Source organism: Panthera pardus, unplaced genomic scaffold (genome assembly GCF_024362965.1).
Source record: "Panthera pardus isolate Hobbes unplaced genomic scaffold, ASM2436296v1 HiC_scaffold_8, whole genome shotgun sequence".
In the NCBI taxonomy this organism is placed as follows: Eukaryota; Metazoa; Chordata; class Mammalia; order Carnivora; family Felidae; genus Panthera; species Panthera pardus.
Window position 1 is genome coordinate 154,062,160 of NW_026527013.1, and position 25,797 is coordinate 154,087,956.

Below are 25,797 nucleotides of genomic sequence, written 5' to 3' on the forward strand. Positions count from 1 at the left end.
TGAGGGGCTATCTGACCTTGGGAAATCAGCCTGGGTAGGTTGAAGAGAGCAGCCAAGTAGAAGAGGGGGCAGTATTGGTGGTGGGAGATTGGTTATATATGAGTATTGATCCAATAAGTAAATAAGGGAAATGGGAATCATATGTCTCACTATTAAAGAAGAGAGTTACAAATATATGGAAAGAAAACTAGAATGAGCCTTTTGGTAGTGGACTGACAATGGAGGTGTCAATTATTTATATAGGTGTTTAAGTAGCATATACTCTGTCCACTGAGACAGTCTGGGAGTAGTGACAAAACAAAACAATGAGCACATCTAGTCCAGATCTTGGCTTTTTTTTTTTTTTAATGTTTATTTAATTTTGAGAGAGAGAGAGAGAGAGACAGAGCACAAGCGGGGAAGGGGCAGAGAGAGAAGGAGACACAGAATCCCACGCAGGCTCCAGGCTCTGAGCTATCAGCACAGAGCCCAACACGGGGCTCCAACCCAAGAACTGTGAGATCATGCCCTGAGTCGAAGTCGGATGCTTAACAGACTGGGCCACCCGGGTGCCCCCAGATCTTGGCTTCTCTACCATTCTCCTTATTTTTCTTTTTTGGCAAATTGGCTGATTTCAGGACTGGAGAAGAGAAGTACAGGATGAGCCTGGAGCCTCAGGCTGTGCCAGAAAATAAGGACATGCTCAAAGAATAATGGGGCATGTCAAATGGACACAGGCCAACTTGGGTCCCACTGGCCAAATCTTTGACAAATCCAGCTTCAAAATAAAAAATGATAACAATGTATTATAGCCTATTGAATAGCACAGGAAACCATACAGATGTAAATAACATAAACTGATAATTTGAAAAAGATTGGAATATTTACATACTTTCAGATTATGTCCCCACAAAATACTTGTTCATTATGAAGGGGAATAGAGTAATTTTACAGTGGAGAGAGTCTGGCAGACACCATCTTAAGTGATTAAAGGCCATTGGTAATGGGACAAATCAAAACTGTGCCCCAGCTGATAGGATCCAATGAGAAGTATACCAACATCATTTCTGTGTATTTCTTCCTGGTCTACTTAGAGGAGTCTCTAGTTTGGAAATGCAACGTTTTAAAAGGTACATCAAGAAATCAGCAAGAATAAAAACACTATAAGGCATACGATCTGTAAGGAAAGGTTAAAGAAATTGTAAACACAAGTATTTGACCTTGAGAAGAAAGGGATGAAGGCCACACGTCTGAATAATGCCAAAATTTTAGTGACAAGCGCCATGCATGGTAATTAAGAGCATAGATTCTACAGTCTATTATCTCTGTGACAACGTACTGTTGGGTTTTAGTTTTCTCATTCTAATGGGGATGATAAGAATAACTGCTTCACAGGGTTGGGTTCATTAAAGGAGATAACAAAATGCTGGCCACAATTCTTAGTGCCTAATAACCCATATAGCTGTTAGCTGTAACTATGAATAATTATTTTACTTGTTTATTGACAATAATAGGACTGAAGAGCATCTAGAGAGTTAGAAGGGAAGCCTACGAGAGTATTATCCCAAGTCAAGGGGGAGAGAAATTCCGAAAGAAAATATCTTAAAGAAAGACACCCAGCTCCCTGCTAGCATTGGTCGGCAATGACTGTGGGGCTCCCTCCGCCTTTTTCTCCTTTGCAGATACCCTAGTACCTGAAGTAGACCTTTACTTTTCATATCAAACCTAAGCTGCTCTGTTGGTTGTTTTTAACACTGCACTTGTCCTTAAACCCTCATTTCTGTGAAAAGAAATATATTCTCCAGCCTAACAACTCTGCTTCCTACTACTACCAATATTTGTCTAGCTCCGTGATCATGTCTGCTATTCTCTCCCTTTTTCTTCAAAATGCTGTTCAAAACCCACCCCCCAATCCTGATGATACTGTGTACCTTTATATACATAAAATTTAATTTGCATACTACTTGTGTGTTACCCAGATATTCAGCCAGTACCCATACTTTTTTTTCTAGGGGATAATTTCCTTCTTACAAATTCAGGAACTGAAAGAGCCTGCTTCCCAAAACTTTATATACTTACAGGAAAAAATTGAATAATGAGAAAAAAATTTTTTTAACAAAAGAAGGGATATTAGTAAAATATTTAGCAGTAGCTCTGGATGCTTCTATGGTGATGAAGGCTATAGACCATTTGTCCTATGCAATTTATTTGGGGTCCTGAAAGAAATTACCTATCCCAACTTGTTTTCTTCATCAACCTGCCAAGGTACATAAAAGTCCCATCCCTCAAAGGTAGCGGTAGGTAGGGTCTCCTATCCTCAAGGCTCCTGAACAAAGACAGATGTATCAAGTGTGAGAGGTATCCCATTGATGGTGATTCTGTGGAGCAGTAACACTAAGAAATATTCTGGGGACTGCAGGGTTCCCACAGCCAAGTAAGTTTGTAAGATACAGCCCTACACATAGGGCTCCGTGCTGAATATGGAGCCTGCTTAAGATTCTCTCTCTCCCTCTACCCTTCCCCTGCTCATGCGCTCTCTCTCTTGCTTTCTCTCTCAAATAAAAAAAAAAAAAAATTAAAGAACGAAAAGAACCAAGCGCAATTCATGAACCTTGATCCTGATTCCAAAAAAAATAGCTATAAAAGACAGTTTGGGGGATAATTGGGGACATTTTAATATAACCTGGGCATTAGATGATGCTAAGAAAACATTCATATTCTTTGGTGTAATGCGGTATTGTAGTTTTATAGAAGAATGTCCTCGGGGCGCCTGGGTGGCTCAGTCGGTTAAGCGGCCGACTTCGGCTCAGGTCACAATCTCGTGGTCTGTGAGTTCGAGCCCCGCATCGGGCTCTGTGCTAACAGCTCAGAGCCTGGAGCCTGTTTCAGATTCTGTGTCTCCCTCTCTCTGACCCTCCCCCGTTCATGCTCTGTCTCTCTCTGTCTCAAAAATAAATAAATGTTAAAAAAAAAATTAAAAAAAAAAGAAGAATGTCCTCATTTTTAGAAGACATGCTGAGGTTTTAAAAGTGAAGCATTATTTTTAAAAATAAATAAATAAATAAATATTTTAAAAGTGAAGCATTATGACATCAGCACTTGCTTTGAAAGATTTAGAAAAAAAAGGAGAAGATGGAGATGAATGAAGACAGTACAATAACGTTAGCCATTGTTGAATCTGGGTAATGATGTGTACATGAATGTTCAATGGACTAGTCTTTCAACTTTTCTGTATTTTTGTAATTTTTCATAAGTTTAATAATACAGCCTCTTTCCTGAGTCTGCTCAGAAGTTAAATGATACTTATGTAGTCAATGATTTCCTATTCTGAATATCTCTACAGTTTCTTTTCTTGTAATGCCTTTTGGAGTTTCACCTGTCTTCCAAAGAGCAAAGTACTATAGGACCATTATTTCATTAAACTCTAAAACCCAAATATGGCTCTTCTAAACAGGAACAGGGAGTGGCACATTTTTAGACTATCTATATGCACATCCAGAAAGTTTTCGAAGTGCTCCTAACACTGTGCCTCCACCCCTCCATCTGTCATCTAGTGGGAGATGTTACTCATGGGTGTGTGCCACACATGTGTACAACATGGAAGCAGAAAAAAGTTGATAACCACCATGTTAGATCCTTATAAAAAAAAAACTCCACTTGTGCCCCAGTCCAACCATGAGAAAAACATCAAACAAATTCCTACAGAGGGGCATTCTACAAAGTACCTGACCAGTATACCCAAAATGGCCAAGATCATGAAAACAAGCAAAACCCAAGAAACTGTCACAGCCGAGAGCATCCTAAGGAGATGTGACAATTAAATGTAATGTGGTACCCTTGATGGGATCCTCAGGGGGGAAAAAAAAACACATTAGATTAAATCTAAAGAAATCTGTATAAATCATGGGCTTTAATTAAAGATAATGTATCAATATCAGTTCATTAATTACAATAAACGTATCAGACAGATGTAGGATGTTAATAATAGGAAAAACTTGGTATTCGCATATGGAAACTCTGTACTACTTAAAACTGTTCTAAAAAATAGAGTTTATTCCAAAACACTGTTGTGTACATTACCTACAAGGTCTCCATGTTTCAAATACGAACCCAGTTGCTAAAATATAGCTACGCAGGGCACTAGATCATGCTTTCCCATTCTGATTTCTGTGACACTTTGATGCAGTTTAAGAAGGTATGCCTTGGGGCGCCTGGGTGGCGCAGTCGGTTAAGCGTCCGACTTCAGCCAGGTCACGATCTTGCGGTCCGTGAGTCCGTGAGTTCGAGCCCCGCGTCAGGCTCTGGGCTGATGGCTCGGAGCCTGGACCCTGTTTCCGATTCTGTGTCTCCCTCTCTCTCTGCCCCTCCCCCGCTCATGCTGTGTCTCTCTCTGTCCCCCAAAAAAAAAAAAAAAAAAAAAAAAACGTTGAAAAAAAAAGAAGGTATGCCTGGTGGGGTGAGCAACATATTACTAATGATTAAGTCTGGAAAAGTATGCAGGTCTGTGTCTATATGTGTAACATTATTAGCCTGAGGGATTGGCTAAATTTGAAAGTAAAGTAACTTATTTTATCCATCCATTCATTCATCATTATTGAGTGACTGGCTACTACATACATCTGATAGTTGCTAAGAAAACCAGGGATGAAACACACATCCTCTATCCCCAGTGGGCTCTCACTGTAAAAAAATAAATAAATAAACAAGTAAATATAAAACCACAGCAGGGGACACCTGGGCGGCTCAGTTAGTTAAGTGTCCAACTCTTGATTTCAGTTCAGGTCATGATCTCATGATTCGTGAGGTCGAGCCCGTGTCAGGTTCTACACTGACAGTATGCAGCCTCCTTGGGATTTTCTCTCTCTGTGTCTCTTTCTCTTTTATAAAATAAATAAACTTTAAAAAAAAAAACCATAACGCATTATGGTAAGTGTTGTGGTGGAGAAAAACACAAAGAGTTGTAGCAGCACGTAGGAGGGTCAGCTAATCCAGACTGGGATAGATCAGGACATGTTTAGTTCTAAAGGGCAGACAAACATTGAAAGAAGCTCTATGTCCTTCACCGTCCCTATTTCTGAAATATTAAAAATTTACTTTCCAAGCAACATAAGGAAGTTTTACTCTCACTGCAAGTAGATGTATCTATCAAGTAATATGTACACATGTATGTATGTATGTTATGTATGTATATATGTGTGTGTGTATATATATATATGTGTGTGTGTGTCTACACATATATAGACACATATATATCAAGTACATATATACTATACATATATTCAAGTAAACATATACTTATATATATATATATATACATTTACTGTGTTCATATATATTATATATATATATCTCAAGTAGATATATATATTTATAAGTATAGATATAGATACGGATATAGATATAGATATTGGTTTTAGAGTTTTCAGGCTATAAGAAGCAAATGAAATAATCAAGATAGTGCTTACTAGTAAACAAGTCTGGTTGTATATCTTTAAAAGGGATTGAATAAGACAGTGTACCAACACTAGTGTACCAACAACCACAAACACTTTTTAAGCACCCAAGGCAGTATGTTTAACAAAACTGCAGATATAAAGAAAAACTGGATAAATACCATAATAGAAAATTATGGGAAAGTTCTTACTAAATTTTGTTTCCATTCCTAGTTCAGGGGTAATTCATCCTCATTTCTGATTGATAATAATCAGTAGTCACTCCTAAAGACCTATACATAAATATTTCTAAAATGCAAAGAATCTCTTTCAAACTGACCCCAAATGACAGGTAATTCTTTTGTGACCTGAAAACTGCAGCATTAAATATATATGTAATAAGTACAGATATTGTTCATTGTCTAAAAATTGTCTTTAAATATGATAAATTCATATATCACCTATGGCCTATGCATAACTATATTTACAGCCTAGTAAGTCTATAAATTTAGTTCAGTTGTGAGTCCTGCCTCTTGAGTTTATTGTCCCACAGATTTATTCCTCTCTAAACCCTAATTGAGAAATTAACAATAAAACCAAAATTGAAGTTACAGTTATGTTTTGTTTTCTTTCTTTCTTTCTTTCTTTCTTTCTTTCTTTCTTTCTCTCTTTCTCTCTTTCTCTCTTTCTTAGAGAGAAAAAGAGAGAGAGAGAGAGAGAGTACGAGTGGGTAAGCAGGGAAGCAGGGTGGAGAGAGAGAGAGGGAGAGAATGAATCTCAAGCGGGCTCCACACTCAGAGCAGAGCCCGAAGTGGAGCTCAGTCCCACAACCCTGGGATCATGACCTGAGCAGAAATCAAGAGTTGGATGCTCAACCAACTAAGCCACCCAGGCGCCCCTTAAAAACTGTAAAATGCCACTGAACATCTTTCTTCATAGTATAGGAGATAGCGTTTAGAATTCCCAGGTCTCTTTTGTTTCAGTACTTAAAAATGGTAATTAATGTACAGTAAGCCTTAATATTTAGGGCCATTTATGGGAAAGAAGTTTGCATTTCCACATGTTTGAGAAAGAATAGCCTTAAAGATGCTTTTAACAAATGCACTAAGAATTACCGGAGCATGTAATAACAAAAATAAAGGGGGTTAATAAGATTTTGCTGAGGTCTGTTTCATGTAAGGCAGTATGCTAGATGTCATGGAGAAAAATGAAAGAAATATACAAATGGCTCCTGCTTTTAAGTAACTTATAATTTACAGGAGTAAAAATAGTGAGCAAAGGGCTAATCGTGTGGTACACAAGGAGCCCTGGAAAGCCAAGATTTTCAGAGAAGTTGGACAAAGGGACATTCAATCAAGAACAAATACAGAACTGCAGCACAGACTTGTATAAAAGATATGAGGAAGATTAAAGCATGGGATGGGATGGGCCTTGCCAAAAAAAGTTAAAGACAATTAAAGGGACTCTGAGAAAGAGAGTGAGAAAAGAACAAGGAAGACATAGGCAGGATGCTTGGGGCTGATGGTGTAATATTGACAGATGACAAAGCAAACTTGCCCAATTATCTATTTCATTTTCATCACTCTTACCAGAAGACATCTTTGAGCTAGAAAATACTCTCTGCCAAAAAAAAAAAAAAAAAAAAAAAAAAAAAAAAGATGGCATGTGGAACTAAGTACTGATTTGACCCGACTTATTTGTAGCAGGATTGGGAAGACTAGAAAGGTTCTCTGTTTAAAACTAGACTTAGTTTTTGAGTGGGCCAAAGGGAAGTATCAAAGTATGAGAGAGGCAGGGGTAGGTGATGCCAGAGACAGACGTAGGTTCATATGTATGAGGGTCAGTTTGCCCAAAGGAAAGAGTAAAACCAGTTGGCAATGCAAAGACAGCAGTTTACTGTGGGATCAGAGACAAGGTAATAGGGCATGGAGAATAGAGCTAGTATTTCTATGCAGGAACTATCCTGGATGCTTAGTATACATTCTCTCATTTAATGTCTTCAACAATCTTAATGGGAGTAGGATGATCCTCAGACTTCTCTAATGTGGAAAATAAGGCTTAATGTGCAGGTTAAGGTTAGGCAGCAAGTGAGAGGAGCCAGTGAGCTCTTCACCCAGGTCTGTATGACTTCACAGTATCTTCCTCTATATGTTGAAGATGGCCCAATAATGTGGAATCTAAGGAATAATAAACTCAAGAATCAGAGGTGCCCATTGGCATCAAGTAAGTCTGTGAACACCTATAACAGCCCCCCGCCCCCCACTTCTTGGGACTGGGGTCTAGGGTTAGGGTGACCTTCCCTAGGCAAGGAAACTGACTAGAGCAAAGTTAGGTACTAGGCCTATGTTGTCTGAAATACATCAAAAGAATGACCTAATCACAGGGACTAGGCCAGAAGGCCAGGAATTTGACATACAATTCAAGGAAGAATGACTTGGCGCTGACCTGCTTAAATACTTCCTGCTAAGTTTCACGCAACATGGGAAAATGGTTAAGGGAAACCCCAGGAGTGTAGCTGAGCAGAAGCCTGCAAAGCAACCTGTCAGATGGGAAAGGCAGACAGCTAGGAGAGGAAGGTCTCCAGGGATTAAAACAAAAACAAAAACAATGAAACTGACAAATGGCTTGAAATGGTATTTTAAACAAACAAAACACAACTGATGAGTGTGACAAGTATATTGGAGCATTTGAGGAAAAAAATTAATAAATAAACACTAAAAAAAATAAGCAAATTCAGGGGCTCCTGGGTGGCTCAGCCAGTTAAGTATCCAACTCTTGGTTTTGGCACAGGTCATGATCTCACGATTCATGGGTTCAAGTCCTACATCGCGCTCCGCGCTGATGGTGGGAAGTCTGCTTGGGATTCTCTCTCTCTACCTCTCACTCTCCCTCTCTCCTCTCTCTCTCTCTCTCAAAATAAATAAACTCTTAGAAAGGAAAAAAAAGAAAAAGAAGCAAATTCAAAAATTGGTTGATTTTAACATTAGGACAAACTCAAATTGTAAACGAAAAACAGCACACTATAAGGTTCTGTAGTGAATCCTATTTAAAGTCTGGTTATTGATTTAAAAAGAAAAAAAACCTAATACATATAGGGGCACCTGGGTGGCTCAGTCAGTTAAGCATCAGACTATTGATCTAAGCTCAGGTCATGATAATGGTAACATTCAAAGTTGATAAATTGAGAAATAGCCCTATAAGTATGTTATTTAGAAATATAGAGTTATAGAGTGGCTCAGTCGGTTAAACGTCTGACTTCAGCTCAGGTCACGATCTTGTGGTTTGTGAGTTCAAGCCCCACATCAGGCTCTCTGTTGTCAGTGCACAGCCCGCTTTGGATCTTCCATCTCCCTCTCTCTGCCCCTCCTCCGCCTCGCACATGCTCTCGCTCTCTCAAAAATAAAGAAACATTTAAAGGGGCGCCTGGGTGGCGCAGTCGGTTAAGCGTCCGACTTCAGCCAGGTCACGATCTCGCGGTCCGTGAGTTCGAGCCCCGCTTCGGGCTCTGGGCTGATGGCTCGGAGCCTGGAGCCTGTTTCCGATTCTGTGTCTCCCTCTCTCTCTGCCCCTCCCCCGTTCATGCTCTGTCTCTCTCTGTCCCAAAAATAAATAAAAAACGTTGAAAAAAAAAATAAAATAAATAAAAAAAAAAAAGAAACATTTAAAAATTTTTTAGAAATACAGAGGTAAATGACAGAAAAAGAGGCTGAAAGAGTTCAAAACAGTTGCCAGTAGAGGATGAGTCTGGGTGGCAGGGGTGGGGGCAGCAAGGTGTAGTGATGTTAGCAGAGGACTGCTTCTTTCATTACAAGTCACTTTTGTACTATTTGCTCTGTTACTTATATCATTATGACAAAATTCCTCATTTTTTATTCCTTTTAAATGTTTATTTTTGAGAGAGAGCGGGCACCCGCAGGGTTCTGCGCTGTCAGTGTCCAGTGCTGGGTGCGTCAGCACAGAGCCCGATATGGGGCTCGAACTCACAAATGGTAAGATCATTACCTGAGTCGCAGTGGGACACTTAACCGACTGAGCCAGCCACGTGCCCCTAAATGGCTAATTTTGTTAAGCTTATTTATTTGTTTTGAGAGAGACAGCACGAGTCGGGGAGGGGCAGAGAGAGGGGGAGAAAGAGAGAGAGAGAGAGAGACAGAGACACATAGCGAATCCCAAGCAGGCTCCGCGCTGCCAGCGCAGAGCCGGATGTGAGCCTTGAACCCACGAAGCCTGAGATCCTAACCTGAGCAGAAACCAAGAGTCCGACGCTTAACCGGCTGAGCCACCCAGGCGCCCCTAAATTGCTAATTTTTTAAAAGCAGATGGGGTTTGATTGAAAAAGAAACAAGGAACCACACCGCAAAAAGTAATAATGAGTCACCAGTCAATACATTTAAAGAGGAGTGAGCCATGGGACAGTCAGCAAAGCAACTCACTAAAGAACGTGAGAACCAGCTGGAGCAGGTGTACCCTCCCCTCTCCTTCTCAGAAACAGAGTTGCTGGCAGCGGTGGCTTCGCCCTAGGCCAATAGGTGTCACACTACCGGGCTTGTTTTGGGGCTTGTTAAAACCTAGATCGCTGAGCCCCACCCCCAAAGTTTCAGTAGGGCTAGGGTGGGGCAAAGAATTTGCATTTCTAGCAGTTTCCTGATAAAGCTGCTGCTGCGGCTACAGGGAATCTGGGACCACAGTGAGAACCTCGAATCCGGGATGAAGCTAGAACTGCTCTCTAAACAGGCAAAACCATAACACTTAACGACAGAGAACAAACCGAAAGTTGCTGGAGGGAGGTGGGCTAGGTGGGGGGATGGGGACTAAGGAGGGCGCTCGTCATGATGAGCACAGGGTGTTGTATGGAAGTGATGAGTCACTCAATTCTACTGCTGAAACCAATATTGCACTGTAAGGTAATTAACTAGAATTTAAATACAAACTTGAAAAGAAAAGAAAAAAAAAGTACACGAAAACCGGCAGGGAACGTGCCTCCGGAGGGCTCTTAATAAGGGGACTGAGGGCCGGGAGACACGCAGCACAGCTAAAACTAACTCCAGGCCTCCACAACAGATGCCAGGAAAAAGAAGGAAGAGAAGAAGCAGGAGTAAAAGCCAAGGATAGAAACACGCTAACTTGCTATTTTCCCAGAATAAAGCTCTTCTTACTTTGACAATTGAGGAGGTCCCCAACCTGCTTGCCCGCTGCCCACATCCTGACCAGCAGAATGCCTGCAAATATTCCTCACCCACTGACCTAAAACCCACACTCAGGGCTCCCATACAGGGAAGAACCACGTCAATCAACTGCAGGAAAACCCCAAAGCAGCTACACACTAACGTCTCTATTTTTATATATATAAACGTGTGTTGTATATTTTTTAATGTTTATTTATTTTTGAAGGGAGGGGGGTGCAGAGGATCCAAATCTGGCTCTGCCTTGACAGCTTGGGCGCTGACAGCCGTGAGCCCCAATGCGGGGCTTGAACTCACAAAACGGGAGACTCTCCCACCGCGAGATCATGACCTGAGCGCAAGTCGGATGCTCAACCAACTGAGCCACCCAGGCACCCCACAGGAACGTGTATTATAAATGTGAAGGGACGAAAAGGCATGTGAAGAAAATCCACGGTATAAAAGAGGAGGACTAACGTGAAACACACACACACACAAAAACAACTCACCCTAAAAGAAGTATAATTCAGGAAGAGAAATGTATTTTTGTCCTAATTCTGGTGAGTAGCCTCGGAGAAACGAGAGAAAACGTCAAGCAACGAGAGCAAACTGCTGTGAAAAAGGAGTCCAGCTTCTCACAGAGTTTGAGGAACCTAAAATACATGACTATCAAAACTAAAAAAAAAGAAAAAAAAGTGAATGAGCAGAATAATGAATGAACAAATTAATGGCCAAATTCGTGATCTGGACGATAAACCCAAGGATATGTCCCAGGACATGATACAAAAGACAAGAAAATACATGATATGTGAAGGAAAATGAACAGAAGAGGAAGGAAGTCCTATGTTCATCAAATGGAAGTTCTTCAAGGAAAGCAAACGGAGAAGGGGGGAAAAATCAGAAACAACAAGGCAATATATATATATATATATATATATATATATATATATATCCCTAACCTTACAAATGAATGATTTCAGAATGAAGGGGCCCACAGAATGCCAGGCCAGCACGGTGTAACAAGACCCAGAACTAGGTGCATCTTGGTGAAAATCCCTAATAAAATTCAGATTAAAATATCTATGTGTATGTACATGGAAAGTTTCCAGAAAGAGAAGCATGTTACTTACCAAGGAATAAGAATCAGTCTGACTTCAGACTTACCAAGATTGCTAGATGCTTGAATGTCTTCTAAGCAAGGTCAACTTCATAACTTAAGGGTTCAGTGGCAATGAAAATGTGGGACTCCATGATAAAAAAAGTATTAAGAATTTCAAGATGGTGACAGGACAGTCTTATACCAAACAGGGGAGGGTGGGCACTTCCAAGCACAGGGTCCTTCTAAGTACGGGGGCCTCTTATTTTGTGCTTCCTTTATTTCCTGATCCTTCCCAGCTACCAAGGCTTATAATACTTCATGCTATTTTCTTTCTTGGAGAGCACAGGTCTCATGCCAATAAAGGCAGTCCTGTTTCTAAGTTCTGAGAAGCAAAGATTTTGAACCTAACATTCTATACTCAGCCAAACTGTTGACTAAGTAGAAGGGCAAATAGAGATGTTTTGAGACTTGTAAGAATTTAGAAAATTTATTTGACACCTATCCTACATGAAAATGGTATTTGAGTAGCTTTCAAAACAACTTAGAGCTTCCAGAAAAATAAATCAGGACTCCAAGAAATAAAGTGGCTTGAAATACCAGACACAGTGGTAGCTGGGAATGACCTAGAAGTAAAGGAAGATGAAAAGAAAATGGGATACATTAGGTATTGATGCTTAAGCAATTTTTCTTGAAACTTCTAAGATTTAGTGACATTGGATTCCATTCCTTTTCTATAGAGCCAATCATTGGTGGTTCAGTAGTAAATAATATTTAAATAATTATAATATTATAATGGCTTTTTTAATGATTTTTATTTGTAGAATCAATCTATAGTCAAAACACACACACACACACACACACGCACACACACACCATCATTATGATTACAGAACAGAATGTAAACCTTGGTAATGTAAGAAAAAAGAAAGTCACATAAGGAAATAAGAGACAGATAAGAAAAGCAGAGAGCCCATTGGATCTGCCAGAATTTGATAAATCCAGAAATAAAGGTTTTGGTATTTTATCTGAAATTGTAAAATACCCCATAGGAAAACTAAAGAACTAAAATAATATATCGAATAAAAACTGGTAGGGAAAGTAGGTGGCATTGTAAGATGTATTAGATTCTTCATTTTCATAGCAAGGCATTAGTAGACGCTTTCTGATTAACCAAAAAACAAAGGTATAAGCAAATTATTTCAGGTTCTGTGATAACCACCATAACATTTTTAAACAGGAATTCTTGACAAATTCTGAAGAGTGAGACTGAGGGAGTAGTTTGGCAAGGAAATATAATGTCTATTTTTCGTTTTATATTTTCATTTTCTACTTTTCTGTATCATTCTAATTTTGCTATGTGTGTGCATTATTTCTATAATTAAAAATCAGTTCATCACGAAAGGAAATGAGAGTGATAGGGATCAGCAGGAGCCAGTATGGCTCGATGAACTTGATTTTCTTCCTGGTTACTAGCCTGGTAGATCAAGATAACTCATTACAACCATGTCCCAGACCCTCTTCTAGGAGCTGGGGATGCAGTAGTGAACCTTAAAAAGATAAAGAAACAAAAAACTCAACTTACATGCAAGTACAGGAAATTCACATCCTAGGTGGTAAGGTCTAAAGCAACTTCAATTAGGGAAAGGTCAAGGGATGCGTGGGCGTATGGCAGTTTTGGATTGGGTGACCAGGGAAGGCCTCGCTGAGAAAGTGACTAAATAACCAAAGACATGAAAGTGATAAGGGAGTGCTCATGGGGATCCCTGAGGGAAAGTATTCCAGGTAGAATAGCCAGTGCAAAGGCCCTGGGGCAGGAATACACTGAGTAAGCTCCAGGTACCCAGTGGCTGGAGTGGAGAGAGCAAAAGGGAGTCTTGTAAGAGAGGATATAAGAGAGGTAAGAGAGTAGGGGCAGATGACACAGGCCTTATCTGCTCTTTGAAAGACTTCCGTTTTTCTAGTGAACAAAATGGCAAGAAAGAGCCCTGTGATATGGTGGAGCACGGAACTTCTCAAACTTTAGCAAACACTCACGTGACCTGAGGGCCACGTGAGAACACAGATTCTGAGTCAGCAGGCTTGAGGTGGGCATTGAGGTTCTCCAGTTCTTACAAGTTCCCTGGTTATACGACGCTGCTGGTCTGAGAACCACACTGTGAGTAGTAAGAGTAGCTGACCCAAGCAGAAGTAAGCCTCATTAGACAGCTTTCAACAGAGGGGGACATGCTACTTTAAAAATCTCTGGGGGCGCCTGGGTGGCTCAGTTGGTTAAGTGGCTGACTTCGGCTCATGTCATGATCTCATGGTTCTTAGGTTCCAGCCCCACATCAAGCTCTATGCTGACAGCATGGAGCCTGCCTGGGATTCTGTCTCCCTCCCTCTCTCTCTGCCCCTTCCCCACTTGTGCTGTCTCTCTCTCTCTCTCTCTCTAAAAATAAATAAATAAACTTAAAAATAAAATAAAGCAAAATAAAATCTCTGAGCACTACAGACTTCATTCACATGGCTGGATGGAGTTATTTGCTTCAGGTAAATAGTACCTAAAGAATGAGCAGGCTCTTCCATTCGGAGGACTCCAATCAAAAGCCAGTGAGGACCTGAGGTCCTCAGTCCAACAAACTATGTTGAACTATATCCTGCCAACTACCACTTAAGTGAGCTTGAAACAGAATCAGGGGCACGGGGGTGGCTCAGTCGGTCAGTCGTCTGACTCGGTTTCCACTCAGGTCATGATTTCATGGGTTCGAGCCCTGCATCAGGCTCTGTGCTGACAGTGCAAAGCCTGCTTGGAATTCTCTCTCTCCCTCTCTCTCTCTCTGACCCTCCCCCACTCACGCTGTCTCTGTCTCTCTCAAAATAAATAAATAAACTTTAAAAAATTAAAAAGAAAAAGAAAAGACACAGAATCAACCCCCCTATCAAGCCAACTACAGCCCTATCAAATACCTCGACTGCAGTCTGTGACAGACCCTGAGCCAGAAGATACAGCTAAGCCACCCCCAGATTCCGGACCCACAGACACTGTGAAATAATAGATGTTTGTGTTTTGAACCACTAAATTTCAGAGTAATTTGTTACACAGCAATAGATAACTCATACACCATCAAAATTCTCCTTTAAATCTACGGGGCATTGGGGTGCCTGGGTGGCTCAGTCAGTTAAGCGTCGGACTTCAACTCAGGTCACGATCTCGCGGTCTTTGAGTTCGAGCCCCGCGTCGGGCTCTGGGCTGACGGCTCAGAGCCTGGAGCTGCTTCGGATTCTGTGTCTCCCTCTCTCTCTGACCCTCCCCCGTTCATGCTCTGTCTCTCTCTGTCTCAAAAATAAACCTTAAAAAAAAAATTAAAAAAAAAATCTATGGGGCATTTATGATGCTATAGCCCACATTATCAAGAACATTCTTGATAGGCAAGTTCCTAGGCAGGAACTTTTAACTAGGCGTTGATGAAAACCAAATCATTTGTGTAAAGCTTACATACCCGATGACTGAAAGAATTTTCCACTGACTGGCCTCTGGCTCCATACATTTAAAAAAACTGGTTTCTTCTCCCTTATTCACATATTTCGTATCAAATTACCAGCTCTTGCCCTGAACCTTCGTGTCATAAAACGGGGTGAATCAACATAGTGGCGGTAGGAGTGCTCCTGGTATTCAGTGCTGTGATGGGGCTGGCTCATTCTGGCTCACCAGCGCCGACTCAGCTTTTCAGGAATTTTGGGAGGTCGTTGTTGATCATAGCCATTCTTAAAAATTAAATAACATAAACGTATAATGAAATAATGCTAAAAACAAAGATAACAAATACTCAAAACACATCCTTTCCTAATTATTTCATGACATTTTACTATCACTATGCTCTTGGAGTTATTTACATCTACTGTATTCATACGGTGCCTATACTAGACGATGGTATATACTCTTCCCGCCCCGCATACAGTGATGACACCAAAAGCTTGGAGTAGGTGGGAGCATTTATAGCACAGAAATCAGCGTTGGGTACCAACCTGGTTCTAAGCATTTCCTAGCACGGCCTGGTAGCCGCTCCTTCTCCAGGTTCGCTCTGCCGTCGCATAACCACGCACAGAACTGACTGCGACCTATCGAAATCTGTCCCACAAACCCAAACAAAAGGAAACCCCAATTCAAATTTCCTTATCGGGGCACCACTCCTCCACAACCCACCAGGAGGGTACATGTGACGGAGAGGAAACTGGAGTGGAAAGAGACGTCAGTTTTAACCAACTGCCGTCAAAATATCTTTTTGCTAAGAGGCATCCAAATCGGCCAGGAGAAGGTCAAATTGTCACTCTTTGCAGATGACATGATACTCTATATGGAAAACCCAAAAGATTCCACCAAAAAACCGCTAGAACTGATCCATGAATTCAGCAAAGTTGCAGGACATAAAATCAATGCACAGAAATCAGTTGCATTTCTATACAGCGATAATGAAGCAACAGAAACAGAAATCAGGGAGTCAATCCCATTTACAATTGCACCAAAACCCAGAAAATACCTAGGAATAAATCTAACCAAAGAGGTGAAAATTTTATACACTGAAAACTATAGAAAGCTTATGAAAGAAATTGAAGAAGACACAAAAAAATGGAAAAATATTCCATGCTCCTGGATAGGAAGAACAAATATTGTTAAAATGTCGATACTACCCAAAGCAATCTACATATTCAATGCCACATCTATAAAAATAACACCAGCATTCTTCACAGAGCTAGAACAAATCATCCTAAAATTTGTATGGAACCAGGAAAGACCACAAATAGCCAAAGCAATCTTGAAAAAGAAAACCAAAGCAGGAGGCATCACAATCCCAGACTTCAAGCTGTATCACAAAACCGTAATCATCAAGACAGTATGGTACTGGCACAAGAACAGACACTCAGATCAATGGAACAGAATAGAGAACCCAGAAATGGACCCACAAACATATGACCAACTAATCTTTGACAAAACAGGAAAGAATATCCAATGGAATAAAGACAGTCTCTTCAGCAAGTGGTGCTGGGGAAACTGGACAGCGACATGCAGAAGAATGAACCTGGACCACTTTCTTACACCACACACAAAAATAAACTCAAAATGGATGAAAGACCTCAATGTAAGACAGGAAACCATCAAAATCCTAAAGGAGAAAGCAGGCAAAAACCTCTTTGATCTTGGCTGCAGCAACTTCTTACTCAACACGTCTCCGGAGGCAAGGGAAGTAAAAGCAAAAATGAACTATTGGGACCTCATCAAAATAAAAAGTTTCTGCACAGCGAAGGAAACAATCAGCAAAACTAAAAGGCAACCAACAGAATGGGAGAAGATATTTGCAAATGACATATCAGATAAAGGGTTAGTATACAAAATCTACAAAGAACTTATCAAACTCAACACCCAGAAAACAAATAATCCAGCAAAGAAATGGACAAAAGATGTGAATAGACACTTCTCCAAAGAAGACATCCAGATGGCCAACCGACACATGAAAAAATGCTCAACATCACTCATCATCAGGGAAATACAAATCAAAACCACAATGAGATACCACTCACACCTGTCAGAATGGCTAACATTAACAACTCAGGCAACGACAGATGTTGGTGAGGATGCAGAGAGAAAGGATCTCTTTTGCACCACTGGTGGGAATGCAAACTGGTGCAGCCACTCTGGAAAACAGTATGGAGCTTCCTCAAAAAACTAAAAATAGAACTACCCTACGACCCAGCAATTGCACTACCTGGTATTTATCCAAAGGATACAGGTGTGCTGTTTCGAAGGGGCACATGCACCCCCATGTTTATAGCAGCACTATCAACAATAGCCAAAGTATGGAAAGAGCCCAAATGTCGACTGACGGATGAATGGATAAAGAAGATGTGGTATATATACAATGGGGTATTATTCGGCACTCAAAAAGAATGAAATCTTGCCATTTGCAACTACATGGATGGAACGGGAGGGCATTATGCTAAGTGAAATTAGTCAGTCAGAGAAAGACAAAAATCATATGACTTCACTCATATGAGGACTTTAAGAGACAAAACAGATGAACACAAGGGAAGGGAAGCAAAAATAATATAAAAACAGGGAGGGGGACAAAGCATAAGAGGCTCATAAATATAGAGAACAGAGGGTTGCTGGAGGGGTTGTGGGAGGGGGGATGGGCTAAATGGGTAAGGGCACTAAGGAATCTACTCCCGAAATTATTGTTGCACTATATGCTAACTAACTTAGATGTAAAATAAAAAAATAAATTAAAATACCAAAAAAAAATTTTTTTTTTGCAAATTTGTTAAAAACAAGATAATGTGAAGGGGCACCTGGGTGGCTCAGTTGGTTAAGTGTCCAACTCTTGATTTCATCTCAGGTCATGATCTGGTAGTTTATGGGTTTGAGCCCCGTTTCAAGCTCGCAGCTGACAGTGTGGAGCCTGCTTGGGATTCTCTCTCTCTCTCTCTCTCTCTCTCTCTCTCTCTCTGCCCCTCCCCAGCTTGCGTGAGCTTTCTCTCTCTCTCAAAAATAAATAAACAAAAAAAACCCAAAACACGATATGTGAATACCTTGCTAGAGCCCTCCTAAGACATTGGGAGAAGCTCCAGCAAGTAGGAGGCCCCTGAAGCTAAAGCTTCATGGACCTCAGGGTAAATCCACCTCTGTTCCAGAACTTTCTGGATGCTTCCATCACCCCTCAGTGGCTCCCACCAGAGTTGACTCGAGGCTTGGGAACATGGGGTGAGGGACATTGAGAGCTCTAGCATCTGACATGTTTCTGCACGCTCTGTGCTAATGCTCACTCAGTGGTGGGGGGAGGGCTCTCAACGCACACATGCTGGAAGGACTGTGCCCCTCCCCGTCTAATATTTCTCTCTGAAAGAGACTGCCCTAGGGGCATGTCTTTCTCATTCTTCATTGCCAAAAAGTCATTAGCTTGCCTGGGCTGCCACAACAAAATACCACAGACTGGAAGCCTTAAACTATAAAAATGAATTTTCTTACACTTATGGAGGCTAGAAGTCTAAGAGCAAGATGTTAGTAGGTTTGTTTTCTTCTCAGCCCTCTTTGTTGGCTTGAAGATGGCCGTCCTCTTGCTGGACCTTCCCATGGTTGTCTTTCTGTGTTGTCATGCCCTAGTGTCTCTCTGTGTCCAAAAATCCCCTTCTTAGAAGGACACCAGTCAGATTGGATTAGGACCCGTTCTAAAGACCTTGTTTTAACTTAATCATCTTTAAAGACCTTATCTCCAAATACAGTCACATTCTGAGGTACTAGGGTTGGGATTTCAACATGTGAATTTGGGGGGGTGGTGGGGGACACAATTTACCCCTTAACGCTAACCTTCTCGGGAGACACTAAGCTCAGCCTCTTGTCCTAACACTGATAGTAATAAGACTGATGGAAAAAAGACCTCATTTACCAAAAAGGAAAATATAGCAGTATTTCAAAAACTATCATTCTGTTGCAGAATTATTCAGGAGATTCACAGAGAATGGGATCATAAGGAGGACTTCACGTCTGGGAGCTACGAGGAGGCAGGTGATGACAGTGTGAAAAGTGCCGTGCCAAAGTGGGACTGCCTGGTACCCGAAGAGTTCTCCGTCACTTGAAGCCTTCACAGAACTCAATTGTCAGAGACAGGTGCCCAAGCAGAAGCTGGGAAACTAGTCTGAGGCTATTCAAGCACTAGACAAGGTTTTAAGTTAAACAATCTTCGGGGCACCCGGGTGGCTCAGTCAGCTAAGCGCCCGACTCTACTCAGGTCATGACATAGCAATCCGTGGGTCCAAGCCCTGTGTCAGGCTCTGAGCTGTCAGCCTGCTTCCGATTCTGTGTCTCCCTCTCTCTCTGCCCCTTACAGGCTCATGCTCTATCTCTCTCGCCTTCAAAAAGAAATAAACATTAAAAAAAAATTAAACAACCTTCAAGACTCCACTACCCCCACATTCTCCAATTTTTTTCACAATCAACATGACAACCACATCACTGGATTTAGCAAATCTTTTATTTAAGAAATGCCGACTATTATAATTCAAAGTCTATTTCATCACTGAGAGCCATTGCTAAGTAGTTTTCCCTTAAATTTCTGTCTGGGAAAGATCTGAAATGATGGAAAGGCAAAATAAAAACAAAAATTCCCCAAGCTTCAAGATTTGAAAGTCAAGAAAAATGTTCCAGATCTCAGCATGAAATGATCCAAAATAGGCAATATAATTTTCACATCTCTTGGAAAAATACTGAGTCATATTGCCCACCCACATCTTACAAAAATAACAGAAATCCAATGATTCAAGCAAGATACTCTGCCATTGTCTGAAGCAAACATTTGAGTCATTCAGGAAAACGAGGAGCAAAGTCCCCTCAGTGAGAAAACATTGAAATTCCATGTCCCAAGGGAAGTTTTGTAATGAGGAGTTCTCTCCAGCCCCAAACATACCTTTTTCTCACATCCTGGGATAGCTTCGGGCCAGAAATCAGAAGTCCCCTTTGCCAGATCAACAAACAGCACTTGTTGAACAGGCAGAGGACAGCCACGCGTTCAGTGAGCAGTGATTAGGACTCGGTCAGCCTGGGACAAAGGTGGGAACGGCTTCGCAGAGACCCCCAGGGCAGATGGAGGCCACACTTCGCCCACCCCCTGGATTCCCGTCCCCTCCCAGACCACCTGTGCGTCTCTACATTCAGCAGCAGCAGGCTGGCCCTCCGTGCCCTCCACCCGAGATTCACCCCCCTTGCTCTCCCTCTTCTGGCCAACTGTTCTGTGCCTTCGTCCCCTTCCTCCGTGTGCCTCCTTCCCTCCCTGCTCCCCATTAGCCCCTTTCTCTCTCTCTTTCTGCAAAGCCCAAGTTTCCCTGTCACCGCCTAGCGGGGTGTCTGACGGCAGTAACTGCTTAAGAAAGGTTTGACACGGGACGAAGACAACAAAAACAGAAGGAATCCTAAATAAGCTGCTTCTGGGGTTGTCACTCCTGAAGGAACTGACCCAAGTGCCCTCCCCCCACGAGGAACTTCGGAGCCTCTGTTTCCTCTCCGGTCCCTGGTGCTGTGCTTGGCACCACTAGGAAATTACTGAAAGGGCTCCAGGAAGGGCACCAAGGCCCAAGTGTGCCAAACGAGGGCCTTCTGCCCGTCCTCATTCCTCTCAGTCTCTGCAACACCGGGCAGCGATGATGACTCACTCTCTAAAAGAAGTATCCTCTCGGCTGCGGCAGCCCCTGCTCTCTTCGTAATTCAACCAACCACGGCCTGCACGGCCCTCTCTCGGCGGCACCTGCTCTGGGGCCTGGTCTTTGCCGACTCCTCTTGCTTTCCACTCTCTGCACACCTCAGACCTCCCCTCCCTTCAGAGAGCGCCCCTTCGGAGGCTTCGAGCCGACCTCAGTCTCCATCCCTGTTCAGACACGGCCGCTTCTCTTCCTCATTCCTGCTCATCACCTTCCAGTCGTGCACCTTCAACCCTTATCTTCTTGGATTTCCATCGAGCTTTGCCACCCGGCCTTTAACGCCCTCATCCCAGTCACGTGAATGAGAAATAGGCTTTACCAGGCCCTACGAGTTCTTTCTTTAATTTTTTTAAATGTTTATTTACTTTTGAGAGGGAGAGACAGAGACAGAGAGAGAGCACGAGTAGGGGAGGAGCAGAGAGAGAGAGGGAGGCACAGAATCCGAAGCGGGCTCCAGGCTCCGAGCGGTCAGCACAGAGCCCGACGCGGGGCTTGAACTCACAGACTGCGAGATCATGACCTGAGCCGAAGTCGAATGCTTAACCAACTGAGCCATCCAGGAGCCCCATCTTTCTTTAAAATTGTTTTCTCAGGGAGCCTGGGTGGCTCAGTTGGTTGAGCATCCGACTCTTGATATCAGCTCAGGTATGATCCCAGGGCTGTGGTATCAGCTCAGGGCTGATCCCGCGTGGCCTCTGCACTGAGCATGAGGTCTGCTTAAGATTCTCTCTCTCTGTCTCTGTCTCTGTCTCTCTCTCTCTCTCTCTCTCTCTCTCTCTCGGGGCACCTGGGTGGCTCAGGTGGTTAAACATCTGACTTCAGCTCAGGTCATGATCTTACAGGTTATGAGTTGTATGTGTGCTGACAGCTCAGAGCCTGGAGCCTGCTTTGGATCCTGTGTCTCCCTCTCTGCCCCCCCCATCCCTAACATACAAAATTAATAAGTAATAAGATATTAATAACGATACATATTATATTGTAATATGTTATAATAATATACTATTAATATTAACTAATAAATAAAAATAATTAATTAATCTCTCTAAAATAAAAAAATTAATAAAAAGAAATTAAAATTGTTTTCTTCCCTGCCTCCCTCCCACACTTTTCCTTCCTTCTTACCACACACCTGGATGCCTTGAGTTTTAGCCCCTCTTTCCTCCAGTTCGGCTTGAGGCGTCTTCCTAAAGCACCTCACTGATCCACACTGCCCTGCTGTTAGACTGCAGCAGGCTCCCAGTCTAAGGAATTGGCTCGGGTGATTGATTGTTGATTACGGAGGCTGACAAATAAAAAATCTTGGCAGGCTGGAGACCCAAGGAAGAGTTGATGTTGCCACTCAGGTTCGAAGGCAGCCTGTTTGCAGAATTCCCTCTTCCTCTGGAGCAGTTAGTCTTTCTCTCAAGGCCTTCAACTGATTGGATCGGGCCCACCCACGTTATGGAGGTGATGTCCACGGGTTCAAATGTTAATCCCATTCCAAAAAATGCTGGGTTGGTCAACCTGTGCTGCTATGACAAACACCATCCCTGGGTGGCTTCAACAACAAACACTTGCTTCTCACAGTTCTGGAGGCTGGGAAGTCCAAGACCAAGTGTCCCGCCAATTCGGTCCCTGGTGAGGGCCTGCTCTCCGGTTTGCAGATGGATGCCTTGTTGTTGTGTCCTCACACGGCAGAGAGAGAGAAATTGTCTCGCATGCTCATGTGCTAATCTTATCATGAGAGCTCCATTCTTCTGAAGGCCCTACTTCCAAATACCACCACACTGGGATTAAGGCTTCAACTTATGAATTTTTAGGAGAACACAAATTTTCAGTCCATACCAAATACCTTCCCAGAAATATCTAGAATGGTGTTTCACCAACTCTCTAGGTACTGTGGCTTATCCAAGTGGACACGTGAAATTAACCATCACGGCCTCTCCAAACTCCAACACTGGCTCTCTCAACTCAAGACACCACTAGGCTCTGTTTAGAATCCTCTTCCTTACACGGCAGGCAGACACTCTCTCCAGGTAGTAATCTGGGGGAATTTAATGGTGCCCCTTATTGGTTCCAATTCTTTCAGTGATCACTGTTTTGCATTGCCTGTTGTACAAAGTCTGAAAACTGTTCTCTTATACATCTTGTCTGGTTTGTCAATTGTTTTAGGTGGGAGGGTAAATCCAGTCCCTGTGGCTCCATCATAGCTCAAGGCAGAAGTTTATTTCTACATCATGCTATGAGGAGTGCTTTGTTCATCTAAGCTCATGTTCATCAAATAGCATTTCTATTTTCTAATTTAACATTTTTTAAATGCTTTATTTATTTTTGAGACAGAGAGAGACAGAGCATGAGCAGGGGAGGGGCAGAGAGAGAGCGAGACACAGAATCTGAAGCAGGCTCCAGGCTCTGAGTTGTCAGCACAGAGCCCGATGCAGGGCTCGAACTCACAAACTGCGAGATCATGACCTGAGCTGAAGTTGGACGCTTACCGACTGAGCCACCCAGGCGCCCCTCTATTTTCTAATTTTAAAATGAAGCTGTTTATATCACAGAAAGGGCAAAAAGAGGCCACACCTTTGGCTGTGTAATCTTCCTCTTTTTGTGAATATATTACTCTCTCCATAAATCCATTTATGACTCTTTTATTATTATCATTATTATTAACCATCTCAGTAAACACTTTTGGATGAAGACCTGTGAATTTGCTCTAAAATCGTTCTGGGACCACGCACGCACGAATCCTCTTGGATCCTAAGAGGGAAGTACCCTGCCGCTATGCAGATGCTGGACACGGAAGTTCCTGCAGCGGGGAGGTTACTTAGGGAGTGTGGACAACCGGAGTCAGAACACAGAGCCCAAACCTGATCTGCTTTTGAGGTGTGAGTTGCTCTCAGTTGGCAGGCCCCAAAGCCTCTCTTTCCAGGACAAAGACTACTCTCTATCCAGAAAAGGAAAACAGAGCATCTGGTTGCATGCTAAGGGAGTCTGGTCTGAAACGACTAACGGAAGGAGGGGAGAATTGATCTGAGAGCTCAGAGGTGCTTGGTCCTGCCGAGGCGATGCCCCGCTACACCCCAGGAGGAAAGAGACACCCCGAGTGTCCTGCTATCATGGATAGAACGTGCTTCACGCCCTTCTCCTTGTGCCTTGCTCATCAAAGGCCCAACACAAATATTGGTTATAATTGGTGAATGGAAGATAGAACCAAGGGGAGTGCCAGGGTGGCTCAGTGGGTTCAGCACCCAACTCTTGATTTCGGCCCAGGTCAAGATCTCATGGTTCATGGGTTCAAGCCCTGTGTTGGGCTCCATGCTGGAGGTGCATAGCCTGCTTGGGATTCTATCTTCCTTTCTCTCTAAAAAAAAAGAAGGAGAAGGAGAAGAAGAAGAAGGAGAAGGAGAAGATAGAAGGTCTCTGAGAAGCCAAATTTTTTTCTGGAAAGCTCTGTTTCTCCCTGATGGTTTCACCTTTAGCCAGTGTTTTGGTAGTTTTGCCAACACCAGATCTGGGGTGTCTTACACTCACACCACAGGGACAGAGGCCCGATAATTAATTGGTTCACAGATGCACACATTTTTATCATACTTTAAGTCTTCAATTGTCTGACCTTCAACCATTTAAGGGGCCAGTCTGATGACCTTTGACTCCTGTCATTGACCTCTGACCTCTCAATCGCTTCTGGGAGCAGTGGGGGAGGATAAGGGGTAGAAGGAAGTTCAACTGTCTATGAAGCGGAAGTAGAAGAAATCCTCTTTTGGTAAGAACCCACCAAGAAGCCTTAAGATAGATAGCAACAGAATACAATGGAGGTGAAAGAGAGAGAGAGAAAGAACCAGATCCCTTTTTTCTGCATCGAACACCGGTGCTCCTGAGGCTGGAGACAGCCAAGCAGCCTCAGATCTGATGAGCTCAGCCGACCACAGGAGAGCACCTTACGCAGTAATAATATCTCAGTTCTCGTTGACGGGGCCTGAGAAAGAGCCCCCCATTTTTCCCTCTTTCTCATCTCGGTCAGAGAATCTGCTGGGCAGGACGTTACATTGGCTGAGGGCACGGGCTCAGAAAGTTACACACCAGAGTTTGCAGGCTGGCCCCACCACCTAACACCGTTGTGACTCTGGGCAAGACCCTCACGTGTAAGGGGGGGCAGAGTTTGGCAACACCTACCTCATGAGTTGCTGTGAAGATCCAAGTAAGTAAGGCATTTGGAATGTCCCTGTGCTCAGTACATCTCAGTAAATCTGAACTGCTATTATTTTATTTTTCAGACCTTTCTCGAATGTTCTTTGGAGTACCTGGTTTCATTTAAAGAAATTTTGAGGGTAGAGTTGTAGATTGTTATGAAAGATTGAAGATGTGACAAACAAAACATTGCTGATGGGGGGAAGGGGACGGGGAAACTTGGAGAAAAGAGAATTATATTAAGTGGGAAAGATACAAAAATGGCCTTCAAAAAATTAAAATCCTTTTGATGTTTGGAAACATGAAAATGGACTCTGTATAGGTTGCTGCTCTTAGAATGCTTTATATAATAACTATAAAAGGAGAGCTTATCTGAGATTTAACTGTAAAACTATCAGTTGACTCGATAATCGTATGTTCTTGAATTCTTGTTGCGGATGGGACTACAAGACGTTAGGAATCTAAGTTGTGCCTATTTGCAAGAATCAGACAAACTCTAAGAACTGGGGGAGAAAGTAGCCTTCCAGTAAAACAAAGAAAGTCATTATGTTCTCTGCACTCGGTGTCCTCCACTGTTTCAAAAAAGATACAGAAAGCCCTGATTTCCAGAAAAGGATCTGAGAATAAAATGAACCCAGATTCACAGAGAACATCTTTTTTTTTTTTTCTTTTTTTCTCCCACAGCTCTAATTAGTCTTGTTTTGGTGCTGCCACTAACATAAATTTCTGCCTTTTT

At 42.4% G+C, this 25,797-nt stretch overlaps 1 protein-coding gene across 1 annotated transcript in view; it reads right to left on the reverse strand.

Moving 5' to 3' along the window:
• Positions 1-12,578: 12,578 nt before the first annotated feature.
• The window catches only part of SLC37A3 (solute carrier family 37 member 3), a 152,059-nt gene continuing 138,840 nt past the window's right edge, over positions 12,579-25,797 (reverse strand). Inside the window, exon 15 of the transcript XR_002080947.2 lies at positions 12,579-13,219. The gene's annotated coding sequence lies outside the window, so the exon portion shown is untranslated. The remainder of the gene's footprint in view (positions 13,220-25,797) is intronic.